The sequence below is a fragment of the Momordica charantia genome (genome assembly GCF_013281855.1).
Source record: "Momordica charantia cultivar OHB3-1 chromosome 7 unlocalized genomic scaffold, Mcharantia_2.0 BLBB01000007.1, whole genome shotgun sequence".
NCBI classification, from domain to species: Eukaryota; Viridiplantae; Streptophyta; class Magnoliopsida; order Cucurbitales; family Cucurbitaceae; genus Momordica; species Momordica charantia.
In genome coordinates this window covers 7,008,018-7,017,158 of record NW_028275165.1, presented here as the reverse complement: position 1 = coordinate 7,017,158, position 9,141 = coordinate 7,008,018, and the positions used below count along the sequence as shown (strand labels likewise).

The window sequence follows — 9,141 nt, the reverse complement described above, 5'->3', positions numbered from 1 at the left end:
TCAAGCTATTCGTCAGAATCGAGGCGGGAGTCAATCCCGTAATACCTATCCTTGCAGAAACCTTCCGAGCGCTAAACTTCTGCAGATCAAAAGGAGCAGGGAGATTCCTAGGATGTGCTCAGCTGTTGTATATCTGGATCCTTAGTCATATGAAGTGCCCACCGCAGTTCCACTATCATCCGGTTAAATATTCAAAATCATGGAATAAGATTCAGAATCCCATCTTTGAATTCAACCAGGCAGGGCGGAGCCCGAGTTACCCAGGAAAAGATGAGTGGAGGGCTTTCTTTGCAGGAATAAGACAAGAAGACGTGGATTGGAAAACTCCGTGGATGCCAATCAAACCTATGATGTATAGCTGTGGTAAGTTTCAAAGTTTACCACTTTTGGGCCCATGGGGATGTACATCTTATGCTCCATTGATGGTGCTGCGCCAGATATGGATACGTCAGTTTATCCCAGTCACACACGACTTGAAGGACTGTGAGTTTGCTTATGATGCCGGGTTTTGCAAAAGTAAAATCCAAGAAATTGTGAAGGCCTGGAGGACGGTGGTTAAAATCCAAAGTGGGCGATACCATGATGATGCATTCGAGACATACATGCATTGGCATGCGAGTAGGGGAAAAACTGTGCTTCTGCTATCAACAGACAAGGGCAAAGCAGACATTCCAGTCAGGAGGGCTCTTACGGAAATAAGCCCAAATCATTCCCCTCAACATAAGTCACGTAGAATGGAATATGAGCTACGAGAAAGAAGCTCGACTTCAGCCAGGAAAGGACCACAGTTGGGCTTACCCCATAACATTGAGCCGATATTGCAAGAAACAAGGAAGGTCATGGATCAAGGGAAAGAGAACCGACCGCTAGGTACCGAAGTTCAAAAGTTCAGCAGAGTCTATCGAGTGAGATGGGAAGAAGAGTTAGCCTTGTGAACACAACGAGAAGTTGAAATTATTTCCCTTCGAACAGAAATTTCATCCCTGCGTGAAAAAGTCATAGTAATGGAAGAAAAGGAAGGACAGTTGGTCCAGTATGCTCAGGAAAACGAGAGGTTAAGGGAAGCTGTTGAAGTTGTTAAGAGTCGTCTCGATCAGACCCAAAGTGCAACTGAAAAGGTAATGTAGGGTTACACTTGCATCAAAGAGCAGTACAACCAAGCGGAATGTGAATTGGATCAGGTGAAGCGAGATAATATGAGACTACATCACAACTCGGAAGGTGTGCTCACTCAAGTTAGACAAGGCGCTCGAAGGGCGGACGTTTTAGCTGATGAAGCACGAGCTCTCACATCTGCCATTACCCCTACGCAGCCGAATGGCAGAAGCACACTTAAATTTCTAGGCAAGCTCAGACGAGATCTGGAACATTGGGGACATTTTTACTGAGGCTCTGCTTTAATTTATTTCCAATATAAGGATATAAGCATTTAGCTCAAGTTCGACACAATTATTTTGTTTTTTTTAATAAAACCTTGAGCTTACTTTCATTTTCTCAATTTTTTTATCTAGTTTTTTATTTTATTTATACTCTCTTTTTCATAAAACGAAAAGGGATTGGTCAAGATAGCTCGCTCACCGGCGCCACGCCATAGGTATCGCACAAGGCTTAGGATGAAAATAAAAATGGAAGATGACCGTAAAGCCGAACAGGAAAAAACGAGGAAGGATATTGAAGAGCTGCGAGAGAAGTTAGATGCCATCCTCCTCGCCCTTGAAAAGGGGAAGACGATTGCAGAAACTAGCAATCCAATCCATGAGCCACCAACCCCTCAGTTCCCGTCAGGTTTTGAGCCATCTTTTCGGCCAGCGGGACCGTCTTTCAGGCCAATGACAAAGGGATTTATGCCTCAATACACAACGTACAACCCTTTTTATGATATTCCGGCTGGGCAGTTCCCACCTCCGTTGGTCAGGGGAGCTCCGCAAGCTCCAGCCGGCATTATTTTTCAAGAGCCAGAGCAAGTCATGGCGCCGCCTACAGTCCTTAATCTGGGTGGTCCTCAAGCAAATAAGGACCCAGAAAGATAGGAGGCCCTTAGCAGTGAGAAATTAGAGGTTCTGGAGGAAAGACTGCGAGCAGTAGAGGGAACAGATGTTTTTGGCAACATTGATGCCTTCCAACTATGCTTGGTGTTGGGACTAGTCATCCCTCCAAAGTTCAAAATTCCAGAGTTTGAGAAGTACGATGGTTCTTCTTGTCCTAAGAACCATCTTATCATGTACTGTAGAAAGATGGCAGCGTATATCCAGAATGACAAGCTATTGATACACTGTTTTCAAGATAGTTTGTCTGGCCCGGCTTCCCGTTGGTACATGCATTTAGACAGCGCCCATGTTGGTTCGTGGAAGAATTTGGCTGATTCCTTCCTAAAGCAGTATAAACATAACATAGATATGGCGCCCAACCGCTTAGATCTGCAGAGGATGGAGAAAAAAACCACAGAAAGCTTTAAGGAGTACGCTCAAAGATGGCGGGATACAGCTGCTCAGGTCCAGCCTCATTTGACTGATAAAGAACTATCTTCCATGTTCATTAACACCCTAAAACATCCTTTTTATGATCGGATGATAGGAAGTGCTTCTACGAGCTTCTTCGATATTTTGACTATTGGAGAAAGAATTGAATACGAGGTTAAGCATGGTCGAATAACCAGCACTGTTGGAGAATCGTCAACCACAAAGAAGGCGACATCCTCGAAGAAAAAGGAAGGTGAGGTGCAAATGGTAGGCGCCGACCGACACGTTTGGAGGCAACCACCATATGGTAAAACACAGCGATATGCTCCATATTATTACCCGTCACCATACGGATATAACCAACCGTACGTGAATAACGCTACTTTCCAGTATACTGCCTCTCAGAATTTTAGACCTCCAGCAAGTCAAGGCTTCCAGCCCAGGGGTTACCAGCAAAATACCGTTTATACTCAGGGGCAGCAAAACAACAGATCGACACGTAAGCAATCCCAGTTTGACCCAATTCCAATGACTTACACTGAGCTCCTGCCCCAGTTATTTCAGAATAATCAACTGGCACCGGTACCCGTGGATCCGATCCAGCCACCGTACCCAGGATGGTATGATGCAAACGCCCGCTGTGATTACCACGCAGGAGCTATCGGGCATTCTACAGAAAATTGCACAGCACTTAAGTACAGAGTCCAAGCGTTGATCAAGGCAGGATGGCTGACCTTTAAGAAAGAAAATGGTCCGGATGTGAAAAACAATCCGCTGCCAAACCATAAGAATGTACAAATAAATGCAGTTGAATGTCAAGGGATCAAATCAAGGAGTAAAGTATCAGAAATTACAACTCCTATGCAGGAGTTATTTGAAATCCTTTGGAGCCACGGGTATATGTCCATGGAGCATCTCTGCCCAGATATCAGGTGTGAAAGATATGATGAAAACCTGACATGCCCGTACCACGCTGGGGCAAGAGGTCATCCTCTCGAGCAGTGCAGTTGTTTTAAAGAGAAAGTACAAGAGTTGCTGGACTTGAAAATCCTCACAGTTACTCAATCTCACCAGGAACAAAGGATAGATGTGGTAGAGTATGTTTCAACTGCTGAAAGCTCAAGCGCTGCTTATTAGCCAAAACCTCTCATGGTATTGTATCGTGAAAAGCCTGAGGTACCCAGCAACAGCTGGAGGCCCATCACTATCCAGGTCCCCGCTCCGTTCGAGTATAGCAGTTCCAAAGCAGTGCCTTGGAAATATGAGTGCAAAGTAACTGTTGGTCAAGAGGCACAATCTTCCTCACTCCCAGTCGACAATATTACCAGAGGGGGAGGTATGACACGAACTGGGACGTGCTATACTCCAGAGAGCTTGCTAAAGCACACGAATGAGCCCAACAGTACAAATAAAAAAGAGAAAGCAAGCGAAAAGAAAAATGAAAAGGTAGAACAAGATAAAAAGGGGAAGGCCAAGCTCGGTGAAGACATTTATGATGAATTTCAGGAGGCAGTTGTGATAAAGGATGTGAGCCCAAAACAACCGGTGTCCAAGGAAGAGACTCAGAAGTTTCTTAAGCTAATCAAACAGAGTGAGTACAAGATTATTGAACAATTGGGCCGAACACCAGCAAGGATCTCTATTTTATCTTTGCTGCTATCCTCCGAGGCGCATCGGAACACATTACTGGAGGTATTGAAGCGAGCTTTTGTATCTCAAGACATCACAGTGGACAATCTGAGCAGTGTTGTGGGAAATATAACTGCGTCCAGTTCCATCACCTTTACTGATGAGGAGATACCACCGGAGGGTACAGGACACACCAAAGCTCTCCACATCTCAGTGAAGTGTAAAAACTTCCTGGTAGCCAAGGTCCTTGTTGACAACGGATCGTCGTTAAACATAATGCAAAGGTCCACACTAGAGAGATTACTTGTTGATATCTCTCATACGAGGCCGAGCACTGTGATAGTAAGGGCATTTGATGGAGCCCGCAGTGCCGTTGTTGGGGACATTGAGATCCCGATCCAAATAGGTCCTTGCACTTTTGATATAACATTTCAAGTTATGGACATAACATCAGCCTACAGTTTCTTGCTGGGGCGACCTTGGATACATTCGGCAGGAGCAGTCCCATCCACTTTGCATCAAAAAATTAAATTTGCAGTTGATCAGAAGTTGGTGATCATATTGGGACAGGAGGATATTCTGGTTTCAAAACTCGCTTCGATGCCTTATGTAGAGGCAGCAGAAGAGGCTCATGAATCTTCATTCCAGTCATTTGAGATTGCAAATGCAACAACCTTACATGGGAAAAGTGGGAAACCTAGTCCACACTTATTAAACGCTACCTTTAAGAAAGATGGGGGCAATTTGGACAAAATGCTAAGGATGGCAAATAACACAAAAAGATTTGGGTTGGGGTACAAGCCAAGCAGAAAAGACTTCGTCAGAGTGCAAAACCATGAGAAAACTAAGCGCTTGATCAGATTTGAGAATGAAGAGCGAGACTACCCAGGCAGGACTGTCCCACCTCTATGTTGTTCTTTTAGGAGTGCTGGGGTAATCAATCAGAATGACCACGAAGACTCTACAGTTGTAGCCTTAGTAGACAAAGAAGAAGAGCGGTCTGGCCCTTTTGTTTTCCCGTGCCCAGATGGTTTCGAGCTTAGCAATTGGACCGTGTTAGAATTACCATCTTTCCATAACATTTCAAAGTAATTTTATTGTTATTATTTTCTACCCTCTTTTTACTCAATTTCCGAGCTTACAATTTCCTGTATGTTCGTTTCTTTTTCTTTTCTTCAAAATCAATAAAGTTTTTCGTTCACTTTATCTTTGTTTCATTTTGTCATTCGCTCTTTCCTGTTGGGTCAATATATTCATTTGTTTCCTTTCCTTTTCCTCTCTCCCTCATTATGTTTTAAGCAGTAATACTGAGATCGAATGTGATAATAATTCAAGATACAAGCTTGTCACACCGATATACAATGTCGAGTCGGATGAGGAAATAATTGATGAGCCATCAGCTGAGTTGTTAAGAATGTTGGAAGAAGAAGAAAAGACGTTGGGACCCCATGGGGAGTCAACTGAGATAGTTAACTTGGGATCGCAAGCCGAGGTCAAAGAAGTAAAAATTGGCACGAACATGTCTTTAGAAAGTCGTAAGAAGTTAATAGAATTACTTCATGAGTTTGCTGATGTATTTGCTTGGTCTTATCAAGACATGCCTGGTTTAGACACAGACATTGTGGTCCACAAGTTGCCAATCAACCCAGAGTGCAAGCCTGTGAGACAGAAATTACGGAAAATGAGACCAGATATGTTAATCAAAGTAAAGGACGAAGTAAGGAAACAAATTGATGCTGGTTTCCTTACAGTATCTAATTATCCAGAGTGGGTTGCAAACATAGTCCCAGTACCGAAGAAAAATGGACAAGTACGAATGTGTGTGGACTACAGGGATTTGAATCGTGCGAGTCCAAAAGACAACTTCCCGCTTCCTCATATTGATGTGTTGGTAGACAATACTGCCGGTTTCTCTACTTTCTCTTTTATGGATGGATTCTCAAGATACAACCAGATCAAGATGGCACCTGAAGATCGTGAAAAAACCACATTCATTACACTATGAGGCACCTTTTGCTATAAAGTTATGCCATTTGGGCTAAAGAACGCTGGGGCAACCTACCAGCGTGCTATGGTTACCCTATTTCATGACTTGATGCACAAAGAAATTGAGGTTTATGTAGATGATATGATCGCCAAGTCAAGGCAAGGAGAAGAGCATACACTTGTCCTAAGAAAGCTATTTGAGCGATTGAGGAAATTCCAGCTAAAACTCAATCCCAATAAGTGCACATTTGGGGTAACCTCTGGGAAACATCTCGGCTTTGTAGTAGGCCAGGAAGGCATTAAAGTCGATCCTGATAAAGTCAAAGCAATTCTAGAGATGCCACCTCCCAAAACACAAAAAGAAGTCAGAGGATTCTTAGGACGACTCAATTACATCGCAAGATTCATTTCCCACCTGACGGCAACTTGCGAGCCCATTTTCAAATTGCTCCGCAAGAACAACGACGGGATATGGGGCGGGGATTGCCAAGTAGCATTTGACAAGATTAAGCAATATTTGCAGAGTCCTCCAATTCTTGTGCCACCAACTTCAGGTCGACCCCTCATTTTATATCTCACGGTGACGGAAAACTCCATGGGATGTGTGCTGGGGCAGCATGATGATTCAGGCAGGAAGGAGCAGGCCATATACTACTTAAGTAAGAAGTTCACCGATTGCGAGACTAGATACTCTCCTGTAGAAAAGACTTGTTGTGCTCTAGCTTGGGCTGCCCATCGTCTTAGACAATATATGTTGTATTATACGACATGGCTCATCTAAAAAATGGACCCCATAAAGTACATTTTTGAAAAGCCATCACTCTCGGGTAAAATTGCAAGATGGCAAGTACTCTTATCCGAGTACGATATTGTCTATGTAACTTAAAAGGCAATTAAGGGGAGTGCTCTAGCTGACTACCTAGCCCAACAACCCATAAACGACTATGAAGCAATGAAGTTCGACTTCCCAGACGAGTATATCTCCACCATAACCACAGATGAAGAAAATTTAGACCCACAAGCATGGACTATGATGTTTGATGGTGCTTCTAACGAGCTAGGTCATGGGATAGGGGCAATATTAATAGCTCCCGAAGGAAATTTGTTTCCTCTTACCGCTAGATTATGTTTCGACTGCACGCATAATATGGCTGAGTATGAAGCATGTTCTCTGGGTATCCAAGCTGCTGTGGATATGAAAGTTAAGAAACTCAAGGTCTTTGGAGATTCTAAGCTAGTGGTTTATCAATTAAGAGGAGATTGGGAAACAAGAGACACCAAATTGCTGCCTTACAAACAACTTATAACAGAATTGGCGCAGGAGTTTGATGAAATCTCATTCGATCACTTACCAAGAGAAAGCAATCAGATGGCAGATGCACTGGCAACATTAGCAGTTATGTTCAGTATAGAACTCAACGAGGAGATTCAACCGATTAAAATTGAGAAAATAGACGTCCCAGCCTCTTGCATGAGTATTGAGGAAGAGTTTGATGGCAAACCGTGGTTTCATGACATCAAGCAGTACGTCAAGCGCAAAGAGTATCCTCTCAGCGCCTCAGAAAATGATAAACGCACCATTCGCAAGTTGGCAGCAAATTTTTTATTAAATGGAGAGATCCTGTACAAGAGAAACCACGACATGGTTCTCCTAAGATGCCTCGAGAAAATAGAGGCCAATAAGAGTATGGAGGAAATTCATGAAGGGATATGTGGCACTCATGCAAATGGGCATATGATGGCTAGACAAATTTTGAGAACTGGCTATTACTGGTTGACAATGGAAACAGACTGCATTAAATATGCAAGTAAGTGCCATAAATGTCAAATTTATTCAGACAAATTTCATGCCCCTGCTTCTCATCTGCATACCTTGACAGCTCCTTGGCCCTTTTCTATGTGGGGCATGGACGTAATAGGTCCCATCGAACCTAAAGCATCAAACGGGCATCGGTTTATCTTGGTAGCCATAGATTATTTTACCAAGTGGGTAGAGGCAGCTTCTTATCAAGATGTGACAAAAGGAGTTGTCATCAAATTCATTAAGAAAGAGATTATCTGTCGTTATGGTCCTCCTAAAACCATAATTTCCGATAATGCAAGGAATTTAAACAATAAAATGATGATCGAGCTCTGCGAGCAGTTTAAAATCAAGCATCTCAACTCAACACCTTACTGGCCTAAGATGAATGGGGCAGTAGAAGCTGCCAACAAAAACATACAGAGAATCGTTGAAAAGATGACTGTAACTTACAGGGATTGGCATGAAATGCTTCCGTTTGCCTTGCATGGTTACCGCACCTCAGTCCGTACATCAACTGGGGCAACGCCATTTTCTTTAGTCTATGGCATGGAAGCCGTTCTTCCCGTTGAGGTTGAAATTCCATCTCTGCGGGTTCTCATGGAGGCTAAGTTACAAGAGGCCGAATGGGTTCAAAGACGCTACGAGCAGTTGAACTTTGTGGAAGAAAAGAGATTGACAGCATTATGCAGAGGACAACTCTATCAAAGAAGGATGATGAAGGCCTATGACAAGAAGGTACGGCCAAGAAGATTCAGAGAGGGAGATTTGGTTCTTAAAAGAATTCTCCCATTTCAGAAAGATCACCGAGGCAAATGGACCCCGAATTATGAAGGACCATTCGTGGTGAAAAAAGCCTTCTCCGGAGGAGCACTAGTTCTGATCAACATGGACGGCGACGAGTTGGCAAATCCAGTCAGTTCAGACCATGTCCGAAAGTATTATGCATAATTTCTCAATGGTTGTATCGTTAGAAGATCAGACAATGTTGTACAGAAGTTGACTAAATGTATTGGAGAGTCTCACTTTGATCTCAGTATTTTGCTTAATTTCCACTCTTTGTTGTAGTATACGAATAAGAATCGTATCTTTGAGACATGTACCTCGTCATAAAGTCCATTCTTCATTTGCCTTTCCTTACGCATCTACTTATTAAATGATGGTTATTCGAACTATCCAAGACTAAGTGCTATCGAAATTAAGGGGTGCGGGAAACTCAAAATGGACTCCGCCCTGCTATTGGACGATCATTCTATAAAGGCCAGT

The 9,141-nt window shown here is 43.2% G+C and overlaps 1 pseudogene; it reads left to right on the top strand.

Annotated features, from left to right (window-relative positions):
- Positions 1–1,625: 1,625 nt before the first annotated feature.
- LOC148210232 (uncharacterized) lies at positions 1,626–8,826 on the top strand (annotated as a pseudogene).
- The last annotated feature ends 315 nt before the right edge of the window (positions 8,827–9,141 follow it).